A 23,924-nucleotide genomic window follows, 5' to 3' on the forward strand; every position below is an offset into this window, starting at 1 on the left:
ATAACCCCCAAGGTACATATTATAGAATAATAAAATACCAGTATGAAGAGATTTGGGGAAAAAAAAAAGCTACTGTGAAAAAACTAGTCATTGTTTTGAAATTCAGTATTTTGGCAACTTCTATTGTATCTATCCCAGACTGTAAGGAAAGGAAAAATAAGTAAAAAGATGTATTATATAAAAGGCTGTTTATTTGCTTACAGAATATTTTCTCTTTTAATATTAGTTCATCACAAAATTCAGAAGACTTTACATAATTGTTATACATCTACTATGGTAGATGTGGCTTACCCCAAGTGTCTTTCCAAGTGTCCAATATGGTCAGAAGTGTTAACATGCAGGAACACAGGCTATTTCTTCACTACAGGAGGGTAGCAATAGATTTCTTGAGGATTGATATATCACGTCTCATCTAGATGTGATATATCGATCCCCGAACGAACTCCTGTAAACTTCGGAACTCCACCAACACGAACGGTGGTAGTGGAGTCGACGGGGGAGCCGCGGACGTCGATCCCGCGCCATGAGGACAGTAGGTAACTCGATCAAAGATACGCAACTTCAGGTACGTGAATAGCGTAGCTGAAGTCAAAGTATCTTACATAGATTCCCCCCTGAGTGTAGACCAAGCCTAAGCCAGTTTTCTTCTCTTTTAACCATCCCTCCAACTGACAAACAGAATTCTGCATCACCACATACTTCCTCTCTGAAAGAAATGCTGACTAAACAAAAGGGCTTTGTTTTATGCTAAAAAATTAAATCCTAAAGCAACAAAAACAAGATTTGTTTTGTCTCAAAAATGTCCTGGGCCGTGATCTTTTGTTCCAAAAGTGAGTTTATATCCAGCAGATAAACCTGAAATATTATCATTACTGTGCGGAAATATCTCCAGCTCACTTTGAATAAAGCAGTATAAATAATGTTTCCAATTTGTTTCTAATCATTTGAAGACAAAGAAATTATACATCACATTCTTTTTCAGTAACTGGTTAAATGTTAATGAAAATGATTTTACTAAAAGGCCCCCACAGTTTAACTGTAATCCTTATATTAGTGACACCTATACTAGTTTGACAGTAAGAGGTGAGGATGATAGTCTTTGCAAGTGGTTACTTTTATTTGTTGTTTCTCATATCGGTATCAGCGATACTTCCTACAGGTGATGGACCCAGAACAGACCTGCTGGGGAAATATCTCAGTGAGGTGCAAAAGGACTGCAAGCCTGAACCCCTGGTCTGGAGGGAGAGAGATTTGGGTCTCTGTCCAAGAGAGGTGACAGCTGTGAGCCTGAATCCTTAAATGAGTGCCCTCAAAAGATGCCCAAAAGGGGATGGAGGTGGAGAAAATGTGCAGCTAACCTTGAAACAGACAGATCCAGCACCACTGATAACACAGGCTTCTTACTTTAGACAACCAAGTTTGAAAAGTACAAGCTCAGTTTTCCTTCTTATGAGGGTAATACTTCTCAAATCTCACAGCTCCCTGAAAAGTAAATTCCTTGTTTATGTGCTTGAGATCATTTGATGGAAAAACAGTAAATATTCTGATTCAAAGCTCACTAAAGTCAGTTAGAGTTACTCCATTTCACTGAATTCAATAGGGTTTGGGTCCTTCCTTAAGTATAATAAGAATGACGTATCAGCCCTGATTCAGCAAGTTCCTTAACCATGCACCTAATTTTAAGCATGAGTAATCTCCTTGATGAAGTCAGACTGACAATCTTACATACACTATTTTTGATACGAACATGTCTCCAAAAATTATCAAGACATTCTTTTATAAGAGCGACATTACACTACTTATATATTTTGGCACATACATCTTTCTACACTACAATGTAATGGGTTCCAATTCACCTCTGCCACTACATCACTGTGCAAACTTGAGCAAGTCACTTGTTTTACAGAATAAAGCACAGCCACATTTGTAAAACTCTTTGTAAGTGCTAAGTATTTAACAATATTAACAATTATTACTATGAATAATAATTTGTAAAGGGCTTTAAAGATTAAACACCCTCAGCGTAATAGAGCTGGAGAAACTTTGATGGAACTATAGTCCAATCAGAATGTGTTGTTTCATTGAAACAGAAATGCTTTGGCAAATTGCGATGATTTCACTGGAATTAAAAACTCTTGTCTTGTTCTGACACTGTTGGAATGAAACATTTCAATATTTGTTTTGAAATGAGCTGTTTTTGTAATTGTGTCTAAAAGATCTATTTCAAACAACCCTAAATAAACAAACAATTTTTCTTTGCCATGACTTGAAAACCAAAAAATTTTGGTTTTCACTCTAATTTAGAATAAAGGCAAATATAGGAATCTAAAAATCCTTTGCAAAATAGAACTTCCATCCTCCACACAACATAAGTACCAAGGATTATTGATCATCATTAATGCTTGAACAATGCTTTGAAGATGGAAAGTGTTCTATAATTGGTTAAGGGTCAATTTTACCTTTTAATGACCATTTAACCTCCTTATGTCAGGGTTGGATTTGATCCTACTGAGACACTACTAAACAAGGATGTTCTTTGCACTGGAAAAATACTCACCTGCTTGGAAGTTTTATCACATAAATAATAAATAGCACACATGATATTTTGCCTATTGCCTCATCAAAGGACTATGTTCCTACTATAAATTCTGCATATATTTATAACAGTTGAAACATATGATGTAGGATAAGATTCTGTGTTTACATTTTAATAGATCTACCTGACAAAAATGTGACAGAAAGACTTTTAAATCATTAAAAAAAACAAACAAAAAAAAACCAATCACCACCACCGTGACACCCACACTTGGGTACTTGAAATAGACTTAAAGCAGCTAACATGACGACATCATCAGCTGCCCCACAGTTAAGGATCTTTGAGTGCAAATCTCAATATAATGATTAAAGGCATGATTCAGTTCCTGTTAAAGGCTATGGAAAGACTCAATGGGAGTTGGATCAGGACCTAAAATCCCTCAGTTTCACAATTTAATGGTTGCATATAGTCTCTAAATTTCATATGGCAACTGAATTTTCTATATGATTTTTAAAGCAAATATTTACTCTTTCTTGCAGTGAAAATGCTGCTCCCTTTTGAAATTATGCTCTGTTTCCTCCATACCTCCAATGCGAGTACAGTAGCTGTTTTGTTAGGGAACCCAATCTCCAAACTTTACACCCATTCTGCTAACTTCAGATGTTAGCCACATTTGAAAATTTAAAAAAAAAAACCCACAAGAGATTTTTCACTTATTCCTGATTCCTTTTTAAAATATGCTAATATTAATAGCTTTAAAAAAGCAGCCCTGTTCCAGCAACAACTTCCGTTTTCCAGAACTGCAGCCAGTGTCCGAGACTCAGCAGTTTTGCTCTTAACATAAAACATGGGAGCCAAGCATGCAGACAGGGCAACAGGCCAGCTGGAAGCATGCTGTGGGGAAGATATGTGATCTGGGAGGCTTATCGGGCATGAGTAGATATTGAGACACAGACCAAGTGAATGGGACTTGCAGAGCATAAGGGGTTGAGCAATGATGTGCATGTGGGAAAGGGCTAAAGAAAAGCAGAGACTTTTATACAGCAAGCTAGGTCAGAGGGTGTCTGTAGATATAAATCACCTGCAGCACTGTAGTTTTAGCTCCCTGGTGTTTCAAGTAGCAGCACGAGATGAAACAAGTGTCTCTCCACCAAGGGAACAGCATATCAAGTTGTGTCAGGGAACAGAGACTCCAATACTGGGAGGGTCTCCCAAGCACTGATATGTTGCAGAACCACTGGGCTCTCCCACCCATTCTAGACCAACACTAAGACTCCAGGCTCTCTTAACCAGCACCCTCTTCCAGGTCATAACCCCTCACATCAGTGAGCAGGAGTTCCCTGATTATGCCTCATACCCCTACACAATTTCTCAACTCCTCACAATTGTCCCTGCCCCCAAGACTTTCCACCTCTCTCTTTCCATCAAACACTTACCCCTGTTCTCCCTCTTGTTCCCTCACAGTTCTTCTCCTCATCATGTTTTTCACACTCACATCCTCAGTCCCTACCAGGTCCCCCTACTTACCACATTCCAAAATTTAAGCTATGATTACACCTGATTTCTAATATTACACATATCCATGCTTATGTTTATTACTGTTTAAAGCTGAACATGATGGTGGAGGAAGGAGATACATTATCTCTTGTGCACGTACTGTGTGCGCGCCAGATAATATGGAGAAGGGAAATAATTACTAAAAGGGTTGCGTGCAAACTTCAACGATTAGCTGCCTTTTTATGATTGTGGTATGTGCAATTGAGCCACACTACGTTTTTTGCTTTGGGGCTATTGCACAACAACTGTCCTAGGCATTGTCTGATCACAACGTGCAGACCAGAATCCAGAACAGCTAGTCTTTACCATTTACTTTGTCACGCAAATGAGTAGTTTTATAGAGTTTATGCATTCCAATTTGCTAACAACAACAGACGGGGCATGAAGTTAGAGCTATTATTTATAAAAGATTTTGTTCAGCACTATTGTCATTTACCAGTTGCACATAGGAGTAATCACATACACGTACTGAAACATATGAACACCCACATATAGAATGATATAAAGTTGTTCATTATGCTGAGGGAGGCTTTCCCAAGTAAGAAAAAAAAGTATGGCATTTTTTTCTGATTTATGATCCTTCCAATACTAATATAGCATGTACAGACATTTTATAGATCGCTAAGAGTGTACATGTATAGAATATTTTATATTTACACACATGGAACGTATAACATTCCATATATATTATACATTCCATATTTTACAGATTTCTACATGTATTTAAGAAATTTCTAGATAAAGTTTAATTTTCTTTAGTTTCTTAGGCACAGGGTTTTCTGGGGGCCAGATTTTGATCCTCTTACTCCCACTGAATGATGCCTTACTACCAGTAATAACAGAGTAATGCAATACTCAGTGTGAACCAAGATGACTTAGATTGAAATCTCTTTAATTCAGAGAATATCTTTTACTGTATATTTTTCCAGTCCCGCACACGCTTGGGCCCTGAACTCCTGCAGCCTATAAGTGCAACTGTAATTCAAATAAGAAATACTACTGCATTTAATTAATATTGTTTTCCAGTTGTGCCCAAAGGTGGCAATGTTTCTGCTCCAAAGAGCTTAGTAGCAGAAAAAATGTTATTAAAGAATGCTTCCAGAAAGTTTAAGCAATGCTTCTTTTAGAGCTCCTCTTTTCTATCAAAGAACATACCTACTCCTCCCTGCCCTCCCCCCAAAATATCTGCAGCCAGTGTGTATTTTCTTTAAGAAAGTCAATCAGTTACTTCATGTTTTAAGGTATTTGCTAGGTTCCAGTTTTTGTGCTTTAAAATTGAGTTTTCTTTTCATCTGTGCACAGCTAGGCTAAATTCTGATCTCACTAACTTCAATAGTTTCTGAGACATGAAAGCAGTCCATCCATGGCTAGTCTCTTAAACTAGTGCCCAAAAGTGGCAAGGGAAAAGGACTGAGACACTGACATTTTAATGCTCAGAAGGAGAAAGGATTTTTAAAATCCTATTTTTATTATTCATATAATTTTATAAAAACAGATCTTGATGTTAAGAGATAACCACTGATTTTCAACAGATGGGGATCTGAACCAAAAACATTTTGCTTTATGCAGATGAGATTTAAGGACCCATTAAAGTGAGATGATCATTTCCTGAAAGATGCATAGCATGTTTGATTCCCACTAAGCTGAAACTAGAAAGAAAAGCTGAATACTTCACAGAAGGTGCTCAAGACCCTTGCTGAGTATTAAGTTTTGCTGAGGAATATTGTTTGATCTTTTAAGGACCATACAAGGTTTGAAATCCATTTTTGTGAAGTAACCTATGTTTCTACAGTATAACTGAGGGATACAGAGAACACAGTTCTTCATCACAGTGCCATACCCTAGAATATGGTGGAACTTAGCAAGGTAGAAGGGATGGAAGAGGAAGTTTCCCCTTATACTCTTATCCCCAACCTTGGAAAGTCCTCTGGATGGCTTGCAGGCTAAAATTCCATTCTTAGCATTTCTAATACACATGGTCAACATCTGTAGTTTGTGCAAGGCATTATTCAAGTCAGCATTTGTGTACATTAAATATTTTCTCCCAGAACAGTAAAAAAAATACCCAGAAAAGGAAACCAGTACACACTCACCCTCAAAGTGTACTCTTCTCGTAACAATAATCATGCTTTAGTCTTGTTGCTTTACTGTAATTGTTTTTAGTTTGAAAGGAGGATAGTACAAAATACATTACAAGCAGCAGTGTAGCTAGCGGGGTGCAGGGGAAGCAGCTGCTTTCCTTCAGCACATTTTTCAAAAGCAGTGCCTGAGCGGGGTGTCTGGGAGCTGCCGGAGCTCTGGGTCCCTGGCACGGCATGGCGGTAGGAGGGGGAAAGCTGATGTGGCAGCAACTCAAGACATTCTGGCACTAGGCAGAGTGCTGGCAGCTTTGCGGCATGGAGGGGCTGCAGTGGGGCACCCAGCTTAGTGTGCAGGAGAAAAAAGTGAAGGATGGGAAGAGGCGCTGCCGCTGCTCGGGCACAGGTGCTGCTGCTGCTCTGGTTCTCTGGGCGGGTGGGGTGCAAAGTGCCCCCTGAGCAGTGCCACCCTCAGGGGGATATATCAGCTGCTTCACAGGTGCAGGGGCCGGCAGCAGCAGCGAGGGCTGCAGCAACTGCTGTGGCAGGTGGGCGAGGGAGCACAGGCCTCCAGCCTCCTCCCCCTCTCCGCAGCAGCACCAACGTGCACACATGGGTGGGGGTGTGCGTGCAGCAAGTTTCCCTCCCAGCTCCTCTCCATGGGTGCAGCCAGAGCCACATGTTGCAGGACTCCAGTGCAGCCACCCGTGCCTGGTTAGGAAGGCTGCACGCTACCATGTGGGGCAAGCGTGCCCAGCACGGTTGCTATGGGAAGCCTGGTCACAAACAGGGGATTAGCTGCAGCTGCCTCCCTCTCCTCCCCATTCCTGCTCTCCAGTCAGCGCTGGATGGCTGGAGTGTGGGCACCTCAAGGTAAAGACACACTTAGATGTTGTTTGCCATCCTTGTAGACGGGTGGCATGCTGGGTGCTGCATTCTGCTCCTGGCAAGCGGGCGAGGCTTGGTCTCTGTGGGGAGCTGGCTCCTAGGTTGCGCCAGACTCAGCAGGAACCAGCAGGAGCTGGGTGCCCTGGCGCTGTGGGGGAGGAGAAGGTAGCTCAGAGGCACCTGGGCAGCCAGGTAAGCAAGGATGCAATGAGCGGAGTGTTGGGGGAGGGGGAAGCGCAGTATGGCCAGAGAAGTCAAGAGGGGGCGGATGCAGCACGACTGGAGGAGCCAATGGGGGGGGGGCGCGTGAAGCAGCTAGCGGAGGAGCCAAGGGGGAGCGCCTTTTTTATGTTTGCTTGCAGTTAGTGGCATAGCCAGGTTCTAAGTGCAAGGAGAGCAACACTGATAAGTACTATATGGCAGCAGTCCTCATTGCCTCCACAGAACCCAATGAGCGCTTATGCTCCAATGTAGGAGGTGCAAGTGATCCTACCTGGAGAAATGTCAATGATAAAGGGTGCTACTCAGGATATACACCAAGGCAAATGAGGTTATGGCTCTTTTTTCAGTGAAATGGAGACCATGGGTTCAATTCTCAACTCATACTAGTCTCACATTAGGGAAAATCATCACTAGCTTTACGATGTAAGTGATAGAGATCAGGGGTATAGGACAGTTCGCCTGCGTTCTTCAGCAGTCAGCAAAGCAGACCAAACTAAGAACTATATCCATTAGTGATTAGCATGTTAACCTTAGTTCCCATAATCTTGATATAACTTTTATGACTAACTCCTATTCTTCTGGGATGTTAAAGAGACAGGGTGGATGAAATAATATCTTTTATTGGACCAACTCCTGTTGGCGAGGGAGACAAGCTTTTTAGCTGACACAGAGCTCTTCTTCAGAAATGTACTCAGAGTTGAATATACAGCGGTGAGATGTGCATAGTTATTGGGAAACAGATGAAAGAGCAAATAGTAAGTTACATATCATTGTTTTCTGTGTCAAAAACCAAACACATCAATTCCCCACACCTCCACTCCAGGGGCTAAATTCTTTATTCAGGTCTGTCTATTTAAAAACAGGGTAGTTTTTACCACCTTTACACATGATGAATGAGTAATATATTCTGCAAGGTGTCCCATCGATTGAAACATTGTCCTGATTATTTTATTGTTACTCATTCAACACATAGGTAGCTATGGAGATATCTAATTAATTGAGGGCCAGATTCTGCCTGGACCTGATCAAGTGATGAAGTGCATCATGGCATGGGAACAGCCATTAAGGAGCCTGCCTTAGAGATAATGTTCGGCACAAGATCTATGCATAGGGTGACTAGATGTCTCAGTAAAATCGGGACTGTTCTGATATTTACGTGTTTGTCCCACATCCTGACTGATGTATGGTCAGGACGCCATTGGTCCTGATATTATGCTCTCCATTCGTTTTTTTTAAGTATTTTGTGCTTTGACAGAAGCATTACAGATTATTTTCTCTCCTCTCTTCGGTGGCGGCAGTCTGGACTTTTTTTCTTTTTGCTTCAGTGGCAACCCCCACATGTATCTCAATATTTTGTTCTTGTCATCTGCTCACCCTATCTGTGCAGAACTTCAGTCAGAACTGCAGCTCCCTCATTTCTCTGCATCATCCTTCCCATGCAGGCGCGTCCTAAATGTTATTACTGAGTTCTTAATGAGAAGGGTGGGGGAAAAAGAATCAGCTGCACTTAGCAGAAAGGTTATGCACCACACAGTTTCTTGCCCAAGGTAATTTTCTTGTCATTTACAAACATGCCACTGGTCCAGTTGTCAGAGGAATACAGTACTGATGGTAAAATTAGCTACTAAAGTTGCAAATAAAGTGCAAGTTTAAAAGGGCACATTGAATCAAAGAATACCAGCGAAATATGGTACTGCTTTTCAGAAGCATGGCACATTTCTCCTAATGCCTTCTTGATTAATTTCTTACATTGAATATTTTGTCTCTGTATGCATTGGTATATACATACAACTCTTTAGTTGAGCTTCATAATGGAAAACTGTCATTTGAATTGACTCATTGTTCCATCATCATGGCCTGTTTCATGGCTGAAAGAGTGACCTTAAGTTGGGATATAATACCTGAACTCACAGAACATTTTTTCACGTGTAATTCTGCTTTCTTTCCCTCCACAAAGGCTTCTTCCTCACTCCTGCACTTTTTCTAATAGTCTTACATAATTTAATGTGGTTGGAACTGATGGAGTATTATGGCAATTATTCAAAAAATATAGAATTTAATGGAATATATTTTTACAAAATGTTTAAACAACCCTTTATCCAGCACAGCACTTAAGCAAGTTTAACTTTAAGCACGTAAGTCCATGCCTACATAGTTTAAACAAGACAAAAAAAAATGTTAAATTTTACAAAATGGTTAAAAAATTCTAGAAAAAGATCACTTGAGATCTGTAGAAGGCATTTCGGTAAATGTTCTCTACCCTCCCCCCAATTTGTGGTATTTCCTTAATTTCTCTTCCAACATCCTCCTCCTCCTCTTCTGCAAGAGACCTTCCCCAAACTCCCTTTGAAAATCCTTATGTCCATCTCAACAGATGGAGGCGAATGAATGATAGCGTTGTGAGCAACAACATTTTATTGGCATAAGTTTGGGAAGGCTGCATTATTTGCTAGTCATGAAGCCACAAGTGAGTTATGCAGGTCAATCCAAATGAGTGTCAATGACACCTTTATACACCACCACACTATCATATATTCTATTTATGCCACTTACTTTTTATAGAAAATCTATTTTGGAAACGCTTTAGATACTTTTTAAAGTATTTATCAGTAATATTTTTCATTTTACTTGTAAAGTCAGATTGTCTTAGAATTAGTCTGAGTAAGAAGAAAAAATATAAATTAATACTTTTAAAAACCATTTAATGTTTTGTGATGCGCCGTGACCACAAACAAGTTTTGTATCCCTTTACAATGAGATATGACCATCTCTTCATTGGAGGGGAAGGGGAGGAACAACCTCCTGCCTAACTCTGATGGTACATAATATATAGGACCTCAAATCTATGAATAGTACTGAGGTAAATTTTGCCAGGCCATTATGATTTCAGGGAGAAAAAAAAATTAGTTCACTGGTACGGCAACTCCTCACTTAATGTTGTAGTTATGTTCCTGAAAAATGCAACTAAGTGAAATGATGTTAAGCAAATCCAATTTCCCCATAAGAATTAATGTAAATAAGGAGGCTTAAGTTCCAGGGCAGCTTCTTCTACTCTGCAAGCAGCAGGGGTGGGGGGCTCAACTCTCAGCCTACCCACTCCACCCCTTCCCCCAAACTCCCACCTTTTTCCTGCCTCTTCTCCCCCCCACCTCCTCTCCCTTTATTTTGCACACTCCTCCCCCCTCCCCTCCCCTCCCTTACTCCCTTCCCTTCTAAATGCTACAAGCCAACTGATTGCCATGTTCTGGAGGCAGAGGAGGGAGGGGGAGGCACGCTGAGTCCTCATTCCTCCCCGCTCCCTCCTGCCCGGGGCAAACAGCTGGCTTGCCACATTTGAGAGGCAGAGGGAGCCTGCGTGCTGAGTTCCAGCTCCTCCCCCCACCTCCAAAATGCTGCAAGCCAGCTGATTGCTGCGGGCAGGAGGTGGAGGCGTTGATCCGCAGGTGGGTGGGAGGTGTAGGAGACTGCCAGTTGTGGAGAAAGCAGGCAGCCAAACAACATAAGTGTGGAGCATTGCACAGCTTCAAATGAATATGTTCCCTAATTGATCAGCAATGTAACAACGAAACAAGGTTAAGCAGGATGACTAAGTGAGGAGTTACTGTATTTTCTCAATAAGAAAAAGGTTTCTGATCCAGTAATAGACTGAAGTCTAGTATAGTTGGAACTGTTAGTAACTGGAGCTCAGGCACCACCTTCTGTTTCCCTGGATTTGGGAGGCTTTGAAGATCTACTCTCCTTTCAGGAGAATGAGCCTGAATTGGCAGTGGATCTGCAGTTGTGGTTCACAAGAACAACATGATGAGAAAGGCCATACACAACTGTCCGTTTGGGCTTGAAATGTAAAGTTTTGGAATATCTAACAGTAATCCCTCACTTGCTTTTCCTGAGACACATCAAACAGTGGTTGTGTAGATCTGATAACAGGAATTGTAGAGAGATGCCACACAGTAGGGGGCAATAGCTCAGTGGTTTGAGCATTGGCCTGCTAAACCCAGGGTTGTGAATTCAACCCTTGAGGAGGCCACTTGGGGATCTGAGGCAAAAATCAGTACTTGGTCCTGCTAGTGAAGGCAGGAGACTGGACTCAATGACCTTTCAAAGTCCCTTCCAGTTCTAGGAGATAGGTATATCTCCTATTATTAATGTGTGATCCAGCTCCTCCATGAAACCAAGAGAAAGCTGCTTTCTGAGGGAGGGATAGCTCAGTGGTTTGCGCATTGGCCTGCAAAACCCAGGCTTATGAGTTCAATCTCTGAGGGGGCCACTTGGGGATCTGGGGCAAAAATCTGTCTGGGGATTGGCCCTGCTCTGAGCACATAGTTAGACTAGATGACCTCCTGAGGTCCCTTCCAGCCCTGACATTCTATCATTTATACACAGCCTTTTTCTCTGGGGTTTGAGACCTGGATCAGCAATTGTAGACTTGAAATTCTAGCCAGTTCTAGAAAATATGCCTGAAAATGACTAAACCACAGCAAATGAAGAGGGAGGAGTTCAAAAATAAACAAACATGCAATCTGGGTATGGAGAGAAGGTCCCAGTGCTAGCAGCTAACCACAGAAAGTAAGGAACTAAGGGTGAAAAGGGGCAGCAATGTCCTTTTCTAGTTTTAGCAACAGATAATCATATCTATGAGAGGGCACTCATAAGGCCTTCCAAGAAGCACTGCTTTTGTAAAGGTTCCTGAAGCTCATTTCTCTGGCATATGTCTCCCAGATCCATGAGGAAATTACCACCTTCACCCTCTTGTACTCGTGTCTCTTCCTTGAGTTATTTGACTTCTCCCCTTATGTGCACCAGCCATAGCCCTATACAACACAATCACTGGGAGAGGAAACCTCTACCCATGCTCTTTTGTCTGAGACTGTGTGTGTGTTGGCATGTGGTGAGAGTAGGCTCCAGAAATTTTTTGCTCTCTGTATCTCTTTTTGCTGCAGGATTTTATTCTTCTTAGAGGCAATGTGTGTGAAACAGTCATGCAATAAGCGGCAAAGAGTCCTGTGGCACCTTATAGACTAACAGAAGTACTGGAGCATAAGCTTTGTGGCTGAATACCCACTTCGTCAGATATGTGGTGGAAATTTCCAGAAGCAGGTATAAATATGCAGGCAAAAATCAGTCTAGAGGTAATGAGATTAGTTCAGAGAGGATGAGGCCCTCTTCTAGCAGTTGAAATGTGAACACCAAAGGAGAAGAAGCTGCTTTTGTAGTTGGCTGGCCATTCACAGTCTGTGTTTAATCCTGAGCTGCCTCTGGAAATTTCCACCACATGCATCTGACCAAGTGGGTATTCACCCACAAAGCTGATGCTCCAATACGTCTGTTAGTCTATAAAGATAGCACAGGACTCAGTCTGGATCTGTAAAAAGCAACACACATGGCTAGCCCTCTGATATGAGTCATACAATACTATTTACTAAAAAAGTAGAGGGAATCATATAAAATGAATGGCTCCCATAACATATCTAATCAAATACTTGGTAAAGTTCAGTTTTTGCTCTGTCTTAGCTTAGCAACAGAGAAAGGAAAATCTAATATTTCTAAAAAGCAAGTCTAATCTCTGACCTACCTAGGGTGACCAGATGTCCTGATTTTATGGGGACAGTCTCGATATTTGGGGCTGTGTCTTATATATGTGATTACCCCCCATCCCAGTCCCGATTTTTCACACTTGCTGTCTGGTCACCCTAGACCTACCCTAGTCAGAGTGAAAGCCTCTCAGCACTGCATACAGATTGATGTCCAGCTTATCTCCTAAACTTGTTTATTATTTCCCCATCAACCAAACTCACCACATCCCATTTTTCCAAATATGGTTCTCTCCCCCTCTGCCTCCCACTCTCCACCCCCATCCCCACGCTAGGGGTCTGGGAGCAGGTACACTCTTTATGCATCAGGAAGTGGTCCAATGAGGAAAAGACAGCCCATTAACAATTAGTAGCTGCCTTTTGATGCCTAGCTACCAAACTAGTACCAGCCATCCACAGTTCCTGGTGTCTGGCTGGAACCAGTTTATCCAGGTCTTCGTTTGAAGTCTTTGGTTTCAATTCTCCCTTGTCATGAAAAACACATTGATAGCTCCTGGACCTTCTATCACAGTAATGTGCAGAGACAATCCTCAGGATTTGTTTGTTTTTATTGGCAGCTATTAGATGCAGTTTGGAGCATTAGTTGGTCCCAGTGCAGATGAATTATTGGTCAGAATGAAGGTCAAGGAGTATGATAAATGCATTTTCCTCCACGAATATCACCAGTGTATATATGCATATGCATTTGCATCTAGTATATAGATATAAAAGGTACTTCTGAGAAAGAAGACAAAAAACCTGTGCTATGAAATGGGAAACTTATTTTCTGAATTGATCCAGAAGTCCTCAGTAGACAGCAACTGAACTCTATCAGACAGTGTGTCATTTGGATTACATAACTTTTCCATTTATTAACAAATTTGGTTATTTTGGGTCTCATTTTCATAACATCAAGGCCCAACTCTGAATATATTTGCACAAATAATTGTCACAATTGCACACACAAACTGGGCATTTATTAGTACAAACAAATGGCCAGTTAGTATACTCTTATTGCTGTTTCTGTGCACACAAATTATGAATTGACCTTAAGCTGCAACTTTCTATTAAAAAAAAAAAAAAAAAAAAAAAGTCAAATGTTTATACTCTCTCTGGGAATCTCTTGAATAATCAAAGAAGGGTACACCAAATAGCATAATGCTTCTGTTTCAATTTATAAGTACATATTTTTGTAGTAACTACTGTGGCAGAGCTCTGACCTTGCTCCTGTGGATCCTGCGCTTCTAGGCGGTTTATGCTAGACTCAGTGGCTCACTGTGACCCTCCATGTAGCCCTTCTCTCTCTAGGGCCAGGGTTACAGTCTGGTGAGCCCTCTTCATCATAGGCCTGCAAGGAGGTTGGTGAGAGAACTTCCAGTCTCTGTTCAGCCTCCTGTCCTGACTGAGGCCTGACTTCCCCTCCCAGGAGATATTTCTGTAGTGGTGGGTTGGGGGGAACCCGGGCCCGCCCTCTACTCCGGGTTCCAGCCCAGGGACCCTAATGGTAGCAGTTGTTGGCAGCAAACTTTTCTCTGCCAGAGTTGCTATATTTCCCTGGGCCACTTCCCCACAGCTCTCCTGCTTCTCCTTTCTTTACCCTTACCTTAGGGCTCCTTTAACGATGGTTTGAGGGCGTCTTCAGTAACCAGCCCTTCAGCTGCACTCTCTCCTCTGGCTCCCTGGCTCTCCCGTCTGACTGGAGTGAGCCCTTTTTATAGTATCAGCAGGGCCTTAGAGTCAGGTGGTCACATTACCTGAATGGCCTCACCTGACTCTTTGCAGGTTAATTAGAGTCAGGTGTTCTCATTAGCCTGGAGCAGCCCCTGCTCTGGTCAGTCAGGGAACAGAAAACTGTTAACCCAGTGGCCAGTGTATCTCCCTTCTGCTATTCTGCTGTACCCAACTGGCCTGGGTCTATCACACTACAAAATTTGTGTTCTAATATATTTCTTAAAAAAAAAAGAGACATGACTAGGTAATTTATTTTTGTTGTTACTTTGCTTTATCATTTCCAGCAATCACTTGATTATTAATTGATTAATACAGTTAGTAAATGAACGCAAGAGGGCTGCAGAGTGTGGCACATGCTAATGATAATGGCAATGTGTGTTAACCAGTACAGGATATTATCTGCATGACAGAAGCACATTACAGCAATAAACTCAGTCAGAATCCAGACTGAATGAACAAAGCTAAAAACTCAGAGACAAGAGGAGAAAAAAAAAAGACAGAAGAATTTGAAATTGTGAGAAGAGACATCGACTAGGAGGAATTAAAAAAATATAAAGCAATTTTTGTCTAGTGGCATTAGCTGCAGTGAACTGTGCAAAACTGAATTGATCAGGATGCATCACCTCTTCAGAGTGCGGAGGTAAGATTAGTAAAACCATGCCAGTTTATTTCCTGAGAATTATTGCAGAGAGTAGCATGATCAGGAACAAGGTCAGACACAGTGTAACAGTGCTACACCCTGAGGGAAAAGAAGTCTGGAGTGATGGGAAGTAGGGAACAGAAGAGAATGCAACAATATTCTAACACAAATCTGAGTCATAATAAGATTTTCCTTCATTTTCTAGAAACGTGCACTGCCCGCTCTCCCTCGCCCCCCATGTATTAAGAAGGGCTAAAATTGGTGTAAATGTCCAGAATTTTCTGGGCTCTCATCCACTGCTGGCCATTTGAAAAAACTCACCAGTTTGAGAAGTGCTTATAAAATATGGTGCAATTGTATTGTGTTTCCCAAAGGAACCATGCTGCCAATGTGCTGTATAATAAATTAAGGGCATAACAAAAATGCTTTAAATGCACAGAGCGGAAGGGGGGGAAAACCAACAAAAAGGAAAGTTCTAAAGCTACAAAATCAGAAATGAAACTTTAAACAGAACTGTGTAAACATCTTAGGGTTTTGTTTTAAAGAATTCAGTCAGTCACTTTTTTTATCCTCATTCCTATGCAGAGTTTCTGTATTCTGCTTTAATAAACTTCTCCTTCTGCTACCTCCCACAAGCTCTTTGCTCAGTGTTTGTGTTTATGTGCAGACCTTCCCTGTGCCATGTAACATAGATGGAAAACCCAAGAACCACCCACTGTAATACACAGTTGTATTGCTCTGACCGTTAGAGTTTATGCAACTGCTAGAGTTTGCTGCCAATCCTTTGTCCAGAGTTATGAGATTAACTGATATTGTTCAGATCAGCCTAGAACATTGATGAATTTTGGAAGGATTGAGGAGTTAAACTAAAATGATGGACCTGTTCACAGGTTAGTTACCAAGGTAACTGGTACTGAAGAAAGATGAGCAGGATAGGGGGAGATGGGTTGGAAATAAGTTATATAATCACAACTGATGGCAGTTTTCCATGTTACAGCATAAGCTATATCAAGTCTAAATATAATGAATGCTTATTTGCATCATCATTTTATTATTTAATATAGACAAAGTATAAATGAATATAGTTAGTTATATTCAAGTTTCATCCATTAATAGTTGGGATAGAAAAAAAGAGGCTGCTTATGAACCAATAGGTTCAATGATATCTTTGCAAACTAATATTGAAATAGTGAAAGGAATGCCTCTCCAAAAAACTACGCAGGGCTTCACCTTTCCACCAACCAACTAGTGTGATTTTAAGGATTTTTAGAAATACAGAGAGCCAGATTCTCAACTGGTGTAAATCTGAATAGTATTACTGAAGTCAAATGATGATGAAATTTCATCAGACTGACTGACACATTATGAATGATCAGTAAGTAGTTCATTGTGCCTTAAAATACTGATAGGGACAGATTGTCTGGCCCTGTGGAAGGGGCACAAGGAGCTGCAATTGTAAAACTGACAGCCCCAGTCGGTGGCAGGCAGGATAAAACCTGGAACCTCTGGAGCTAAATGCATGAGTCTCTACTGTATGAGCTAAAAGCTTCATGGCTCTTAGCAATTAGTGAGTCTGCTACAGCCTGAGCTAAGTGGTTTCAGTGCCACTAGAGGGGGACAGAGCAGCACACCCATGAGGTGGAGGGGGTTACACAATCTTGCAGGTTTATGTAGGCATGGTCATACTTTCAGGGTAATTGCACTTGTACCTCCGCCACAGTCCACTACAGGAGTTTGCCGTCAGACCTCAGGTCTCCTACCATTACCTGTCTCTGGGCAGGGATAATTGTCCCACTCTGTCTTGACGGGAGGGTTTAAAGCTGCACAGTGTCCTGCTTTACACGGATATCCCCAGCAAGCTCATCTGCCTAAGGCCTGTGCTTGGCTTTCTCTCAGAGGGCTATGGACAGTGGATTGCCAACAGTGACATTACCACACAGTTCCTTCTAAGCAAGCACATTTATTCTTAAAGTTAAAGCACTACAGAAAAGATAAAAACAAAAATATAATATTCATATGCTAAAAAGCTTCCTAGAGATAACCAATTAGCTGTGGTAACCCTTCCCATGGAGTAGAACCCAAAAACAAACAAACCATTCATACAATACAACAGTCCCCAAAGATATTGCAATTCCATGCAGTATCTGAACACAATTGTAGTTCTTCAGCTCCTTTAAGTGCAAGGACTGTCTCTGATTAATGCCACTAGTCAGCCCAAAGGGAACAGGGAGGAAACTGTGCCCTGGCTAAAAGGAAATACAGTAAGTGCCCTCCCGTACAGCTTCAGGAGTCATCATGTCTGTCTCAGTCACAAGCTACCTGCAGAATTCACTGGTGGAAGTAACACCATCAACCCAATGCAGGCTTTTGTTTTTAAGGCACAATTGAGCCCATAGCAAACAATATCTCTAATCAAAATTTTGTTTCATCCAGGGCTATATAGAAATACACAATACCAGCAGCATAATGCTCATGAATTGAAAGCTGCTTAAATCTAAAGTTCAGGCACAAAACCACAAGATCTTCTTAGCATGGCAGTCTACATTATTTTGTTTAAGTTGGCTCAGCATACTCCAAATACACTGCTACAAGGTCCAGATAACAAGGCTTGGTATTATTGTAATTATATTATAATTTCCACCACATTAATTAAAATTTCTCTGGTGGGCTGAAATAGGTTAGTGGTCCCTTTCTGGAAAGCTTACCCCATAGGGAAAGGAAGTTACCTAAATGAAAAAAATAACGTTTATGAACACCTGCTCCAGTAAAGCATATCACTGTCACCACAAGCTAAATTCCATTGGTGGGAAAGTCTGCCAAACAGTTAACTCCATAAATAACATATGGAAAGAACAGCTTCAGATTGCTGGAAGAGGCAATACACTGAAAGAAATTAAAACTCAAGCTACTTAAAGCTAGTCATCATAAGATCAAGACCGCATTTGCCCAGCATAATTTTATTACACATAAGCACAAGTTTGTGTGCTCTTTTTCTGGTATGTCATGAGAATATTGTCATCAACGAAATCAATGAAGTCAAAAGCAGACTTGTATTTGCGTATTCAAAAGCTGACCCAATTCTAGTATACAAAAGCAAAAACCTTTGTCCCTAGATGAGATATTCATGCTGAAACAATTTTAAAAAGTCTACTGTGGATCTAAGAGATACTAACTCAACAAGTACTATTTAAAATTACAGTAGACCTCAAGAAGAATGGAAAAAGCTGCAATTTAAAATATATATATAGGAAATCCATATAAACAAAAGACTGCTTCACTGATTGGAGAAATGCATACATCAACGTATTTTGAGATGACTTTCTAGACAAATATACCATTAGATTTCTACAGCAACTGGAGAATACGACAGGAACAATTAGTTTATGTATCAATTCCTGTTAAGAGTAACACTGATTGCTAAACATATTCCTTGACAGAAATGGAAATCCTTTGCGTCTTTGAATCCCATGTATTGGCCTAATGGCCTGTGTAAGTGTTATAAGGGTAGCACACCTCCTTTCAAATAAAAGGACAAATGGCTTATAAAATATTTGTTCAGCCTTTCTAGAGATGGAAGAGTATAGTGAAGAGTATTAAATAGCACTCATATGAGTACCTTTTCTTATTTAAGAATAATCATGACTGCTGAATGGTTCAGCAACATCTTGTGTGTGTGTAGATTATATATTTTGATATAAAAAATATTAGCCTGTGTGTTGTATATCGTGCTTCTCAAAGTCGGGCCACCGCTTGTTCAGGGAATGCCCCAGTTTGTTTACCTGCTGTGTCCTCAGGTTCAGCCGATCGTGGCTCCCATGGACTACAGTTCACTGCTCCAGGCCAATGGGGGCTGTGGGAAGTGGCACAGGCCGAGGGATGTGCTGGCTGCCCTTCCTGCACCTCTGTTGGCCTGGAGTGGCGAACCAAGGCCAGTAGGAGCCACGATCGGCTGAACCTGCGAATGTGACAGGTAAACGAACAGGCCCGGACCGCCAGGGGCTTTCCCTGAACAAGTGGTGGGCCAGCTTTGAGAAGCACTGTTGTATATCATGTCTAGATACTACCATGATTAGCACATTATTGGCAGATGACATGTAGATTAATTCAGGCTTCAGATTCTGGCTGTGCTGGGCCCTGGGAGCACTTCACCATCAAACAGTTTCAAATGCTCACATTCCAGGAAATTCCATTGTTCAGACACACCTCTGTATTTACACCAATAATCTTTGTACAAAATATGCTTGTGAGGTATCATTTGAAAGCTAATATTTTGCTGGTCAATAATATCATGGTGAAATATATGTAGCAACATTATATGTAAATGTATGAAATCCCCCGTATGATGTTCTTAGCACAGGTTCAAAACCATATAGCTCTGCCCAAGCCGAAGTATTGTGAATAAAGAAGTATGTTTACCTCATTTTCCATATAAGTAGTAAAGAAAGTCCTCAGGACAGAAGAAAAAGGAGATGGTAGGAGACAAAGCAAGTTTGCATTTCAGCAAACACAGGTGAGAAAATCTAGGAGACTCCTTCACCACTAGACTCCATGTTGCCTCCTTTACTGTTTGAAGCAAACTCTTCTTTGGGATAACCCACAAAAGAATTCACTTCAAAAGTTAACTGGACTATAAAACAAAAACAGGGAAGAAAATCACAAGGTTTTGAGGTGTGTGCGTACGCATGTATGTATCTGTGCGCGTGTCTCGTCCTTTGATTTTCAGAAAGGTCCCTACCTGAGAATTTGGTCAGCCATGTTGCTGGGAACCCGTGGTAAGGATTTTATTTTGAATCTAGTCTAACCTATTAAAGAAAGTGCTTTGTAGCAACTCTAAAAAACTTATTTCTCTTGTAACTAATTTCTCACTTTAATACCTTATACTTGTACTCACCTAAAACCACCCTTTGGAGAGAAAATTGTTTTATTTTTAATCTAACCTAATCCAGTGTTGTGTTTAAACGAAACTGTTTGGTAACTCCAGTTAAAGTAGCAAACTGTTGAATACTGACCCGTTACAGCAGGGGTAGGGAACCTATGGCATGTGTGCCGAAGGTGGCGCATGAGCTGATTTTCAGTGGCACTCACACTGCCCGGGTTCTGGCCACCGGCCCAGGGGTTCTGCATTTTAATTTAATTTTTAAATGAAGCATCTTAAACATTTTAAAAACCTTATTTACTTTACATACAATAGTTTAGTTACATATTATAGACTTATAGAAAGATATTTTTAACATTTTTAGAAGGTATTACTGGCACTCAACACCTTAAATTAGAGTGAATAAATGAAGACTCGGCACACCACTGCTGAAAGGTTGCCGACCCCTGCGTTACAGGGACAGCAGACCTTTAATATCTGAACTGGCAAGGACAGGGCTGGACACACAGAACACATATTTTGGGAAAAATTGGGACTAAGTGTTTCAGGGTCACTCTGTGAGTAGTAACCAAAGCTAGTGGAAGCCATATGGTGAGTGGAGTGTTGCTGCCACGTTGCTGGGGTCAGTGCTGCTGAACCAGGGCTGTAGCTGTACACAGATACAATCCATGTGTGACCTGCATGCCATGAGGCTGTTTGTTAGCAGTCCTGGTTGGAAGCTACAACAGCAAAGCACTATAAGACACTCAGGGTTGCAGAAGTGGTGGTGATGACAACCCCTCACTGGTATGCATTGCACTCCAGAATGTGACATCCAGATCCTAGTCTGGCTCAGTATGGGATGTGAACTCTCCTGTATGTCACAGCATGCAACATTTCAGTTGGGTTCTCAGTAACTGATAGCTTTGTGAATAATGTGACATCAGAAGTCAAGGTGAAGAGAAAGACATTAGATGCCAGTTTCTCTGATCTCCCTCTCAGTCTCATGTGCTCCCAAAATATCAGCAACCACTTCTATAAAGATGATTTCTGTTACCTGTTCTCTCACAGCCTGGCTTTTCTCCTTGTTATTTAGGCTTTTCTGCGTTTGTCTTACTGCAGCAAGAATGACAACAGCATTTTGTGAGATAAGATCCTCTCATCTGACTGTGAGACTGAAAACCCAGGATGAAATCCAAGGATTGTTTACATTTCCTCCAACATCTCATAGCTATTAAACTGGAGTTATTTAATAATTCCAAGTTATTTTAAATAAAAAGAAGTGTGTTCAAAAGAGACACTAGAGATAATCAGTGAAAATGAATGTAAAGCGCAAAACTTTAAGCACAGTCTAAAGCTCTCACACATTTCGGCACACAGATTTGAAGTTCTCTACTGGTCCTGATAAAGTTTGTGTAGAAATAATAAGTCATAAAATGTTTGGTTCAACCAAGACTGTTCCACTCTCTCAGCTAACCTGTCTCGTTTTGCTCTGCATCCAGATAATGTGTCTGAGTTCCCTTATCTATAACCAGGCCTGCAACATAGAGACTGTCCCTTCCTTTATGTGACTCATCTGCCAACTTGCTTAAGTATTGAGGGGAAGATTTGGCATTCTTCCCACATTCCTCTAGGTGCCATTAAGCACTCTCTCACCTTCTTGAAGCTAGCATCCTTAGCCATCAGTTTAATGACTTTACTATCAAGCTAGTCTGCTGTTTCCAGGGAGCAGTTTAATACACATGGTGTTAAAGGGGTCCTTGTCCAGACACGTTCACAGTTTGTAGTTGTTTATATCATTCCTCATCTGTTTCACAGACAGTGTATACCGAATTTGGAAATACCACAGATATAGAAAATGGTTTGCCATAGAAACAACACCCATCACAAGTCAGCATGATCAAATGGTATTCTCAAATCTATGCCTACTTCTCCCTCTCAGGCTTGCATGTCCAGCTGGCTCCGTATTCTTAATGAAAGTATTTTTAATGACATACAGTTTGAAATCATCAAATCACATTGTGGTTCTGAATTGTAGCTCTGTTAGCTTCAAGAGTAATCAGAAAAATGTCCTATTCCCTAATCTGATCCTTGGGCACATCACATTTACGCTTTCAGAACTGCCCCGTAACATCAGTCATGTTAAAAGATACAATGAAAACTGAACCCTCTGAGTGTAAGCAAACCAGCACTGGTGAATTATAAGCAGGATGGAGAGGAATCTCTCACAGCTAAAGGGAGTATTTATTACTGTAATAAGTTCTGTTCTTGAGAAGTAGTGTCTGATATCAAGAAAAAGGAAGCACACTCATCATTCAATACTTTCTAACCTGTCTTTTTCCTCTATCAATGACATTTCTATTTCATATCCAATTCCAAATGAAAGAGAACAAGATTCTGTAGCACTCAAAACAGTGTTAATGGTTCATATAGCACCCAAAGTGCACTTTCCAGTACTTAAAAAAGGCATGATCCCTGCCCTGAAGAGTTTACAATCTAAATTTCAACACAATACAATGAATGACAGCAAAGGCTACATAGGGTTAAAGGAGGTGGAGGTGGGTTACAAAAAATATTCATAAAATGTGCTATATAAAATTAAAATTTTAAAGTACTGGTTATTATTGATGAGTTATTAAGTTTCATGTTAGCAGGAGACTCTAGGTGTCTTCCTTAACTCGAGAAATCTACAGTCACTTCTCAATTATCTAATCTAATCCAAACAGAATTATGAAAATGCTGCTGCTAATTCTGATGTATTTAAGACATCATGCCAGATGCAGACACATAATGCTATATGCAATTCAAATTTGTGAAATAGTTTTCCTTATGTATCTTATTAGGAGACAAATTTCTCCTCTTTAATCCACACTTTTGATCTATAGTCTACAATGCAGGTCTCTCACAAACATTGCACTTATTCATTGCACAGAACTTGTATTGAGTTAATGGGAGTTCCATGTGGTAAACAAGTACATAAGCCTCCTCTGTAAATAGGATATCAAGAGCGTGGACCAAAAAGAGGAGAATTCTTGCCTGCGGTTTTGATCATTTCCCATTGAAGCCAATGGGAGTTTTGCTATTGAATCAATAAAAGCAGTATCAGACCCTGTAGCTGAAATTACAGACAAATTATTTCAAAAGGAATTATAGAATGGCACCAATGTTTGTCTCTAGGGTTTTGTGCACTATGTTAGTTCTTCAGGAGTCTTTTTCCCCATAACATTCAATACTATCACAATTGTACTTGGAATTGCAATTTAAATTAGATGCTTTAAAATGCATCAATATCATTAACTTCTTACCTTACTATATCAGATCTTCAAAAGAATCAATTCTTTAACAATGAGAAAACAAAATCACTGCCTACATCTAGCTTTAATTAGTATTATATGCATTAAGTGTCACAGTTGATAAATAAGGAGCAACATATTTAATTATATTGTATTTTAAGATGTAATAACCATTTTAAGCTTCTACTTATATCACCTTAAACTCAGTAAAAGCAGGATTTTTTTTTTTTTATAGAAATGAGCCAGTATTATTGTTTGAAAACCTATACTGTGCATAGTAATATAATAAAAGTTTGTTTATGGACCAAATGCTTATTCTGTTTGGAGTTTATCCACAAGATGGCACAAATATGTTCTTTCATACTCAATCATTTTGCCTTTGTCTTCTAGGTAGTGGCTGACATCTACACAACTGCCCATCCAGATTATTTCTGTATGTAAAAGCAAGAGTAGTTTGAGGGAGTGACTATAGTAGCGGTAGGTCTATCGTGTGATCCCAGGTAAAGCATGAATCTCACCTTTGTTAAGATTCATAATCTAAAGCCCCACCTCAG

General features: G+C 40.6%; 1 protein-coding gene across 4 annotated transcripts in view; it reads right to left on the reverse strand.

Moving 5' to 3' along the window:
• The window catches only part of PCDH7 (protocadherin 7), a 417,657-nt gene that overhangs the window by 117,198 nt on the left and 276,535 nt on the right, over positions 1-23,924 (reverse strand). The window lies entirely within an intron of this gene.

This window comes from Chelonoidis abingdonii, chromosome 5, assembly GCF_003597395.2.
Source record: "Chelonoidis abingdonii isolate Lonesome George chromosome 5, CheloAbing_2.0, whole genome shotgun sequence".
NCBI lineage: Eukaryota > Metazoa > Chordata > Testudines > Testudinidae > Chelonoidis > Chelonoidis abingdonii.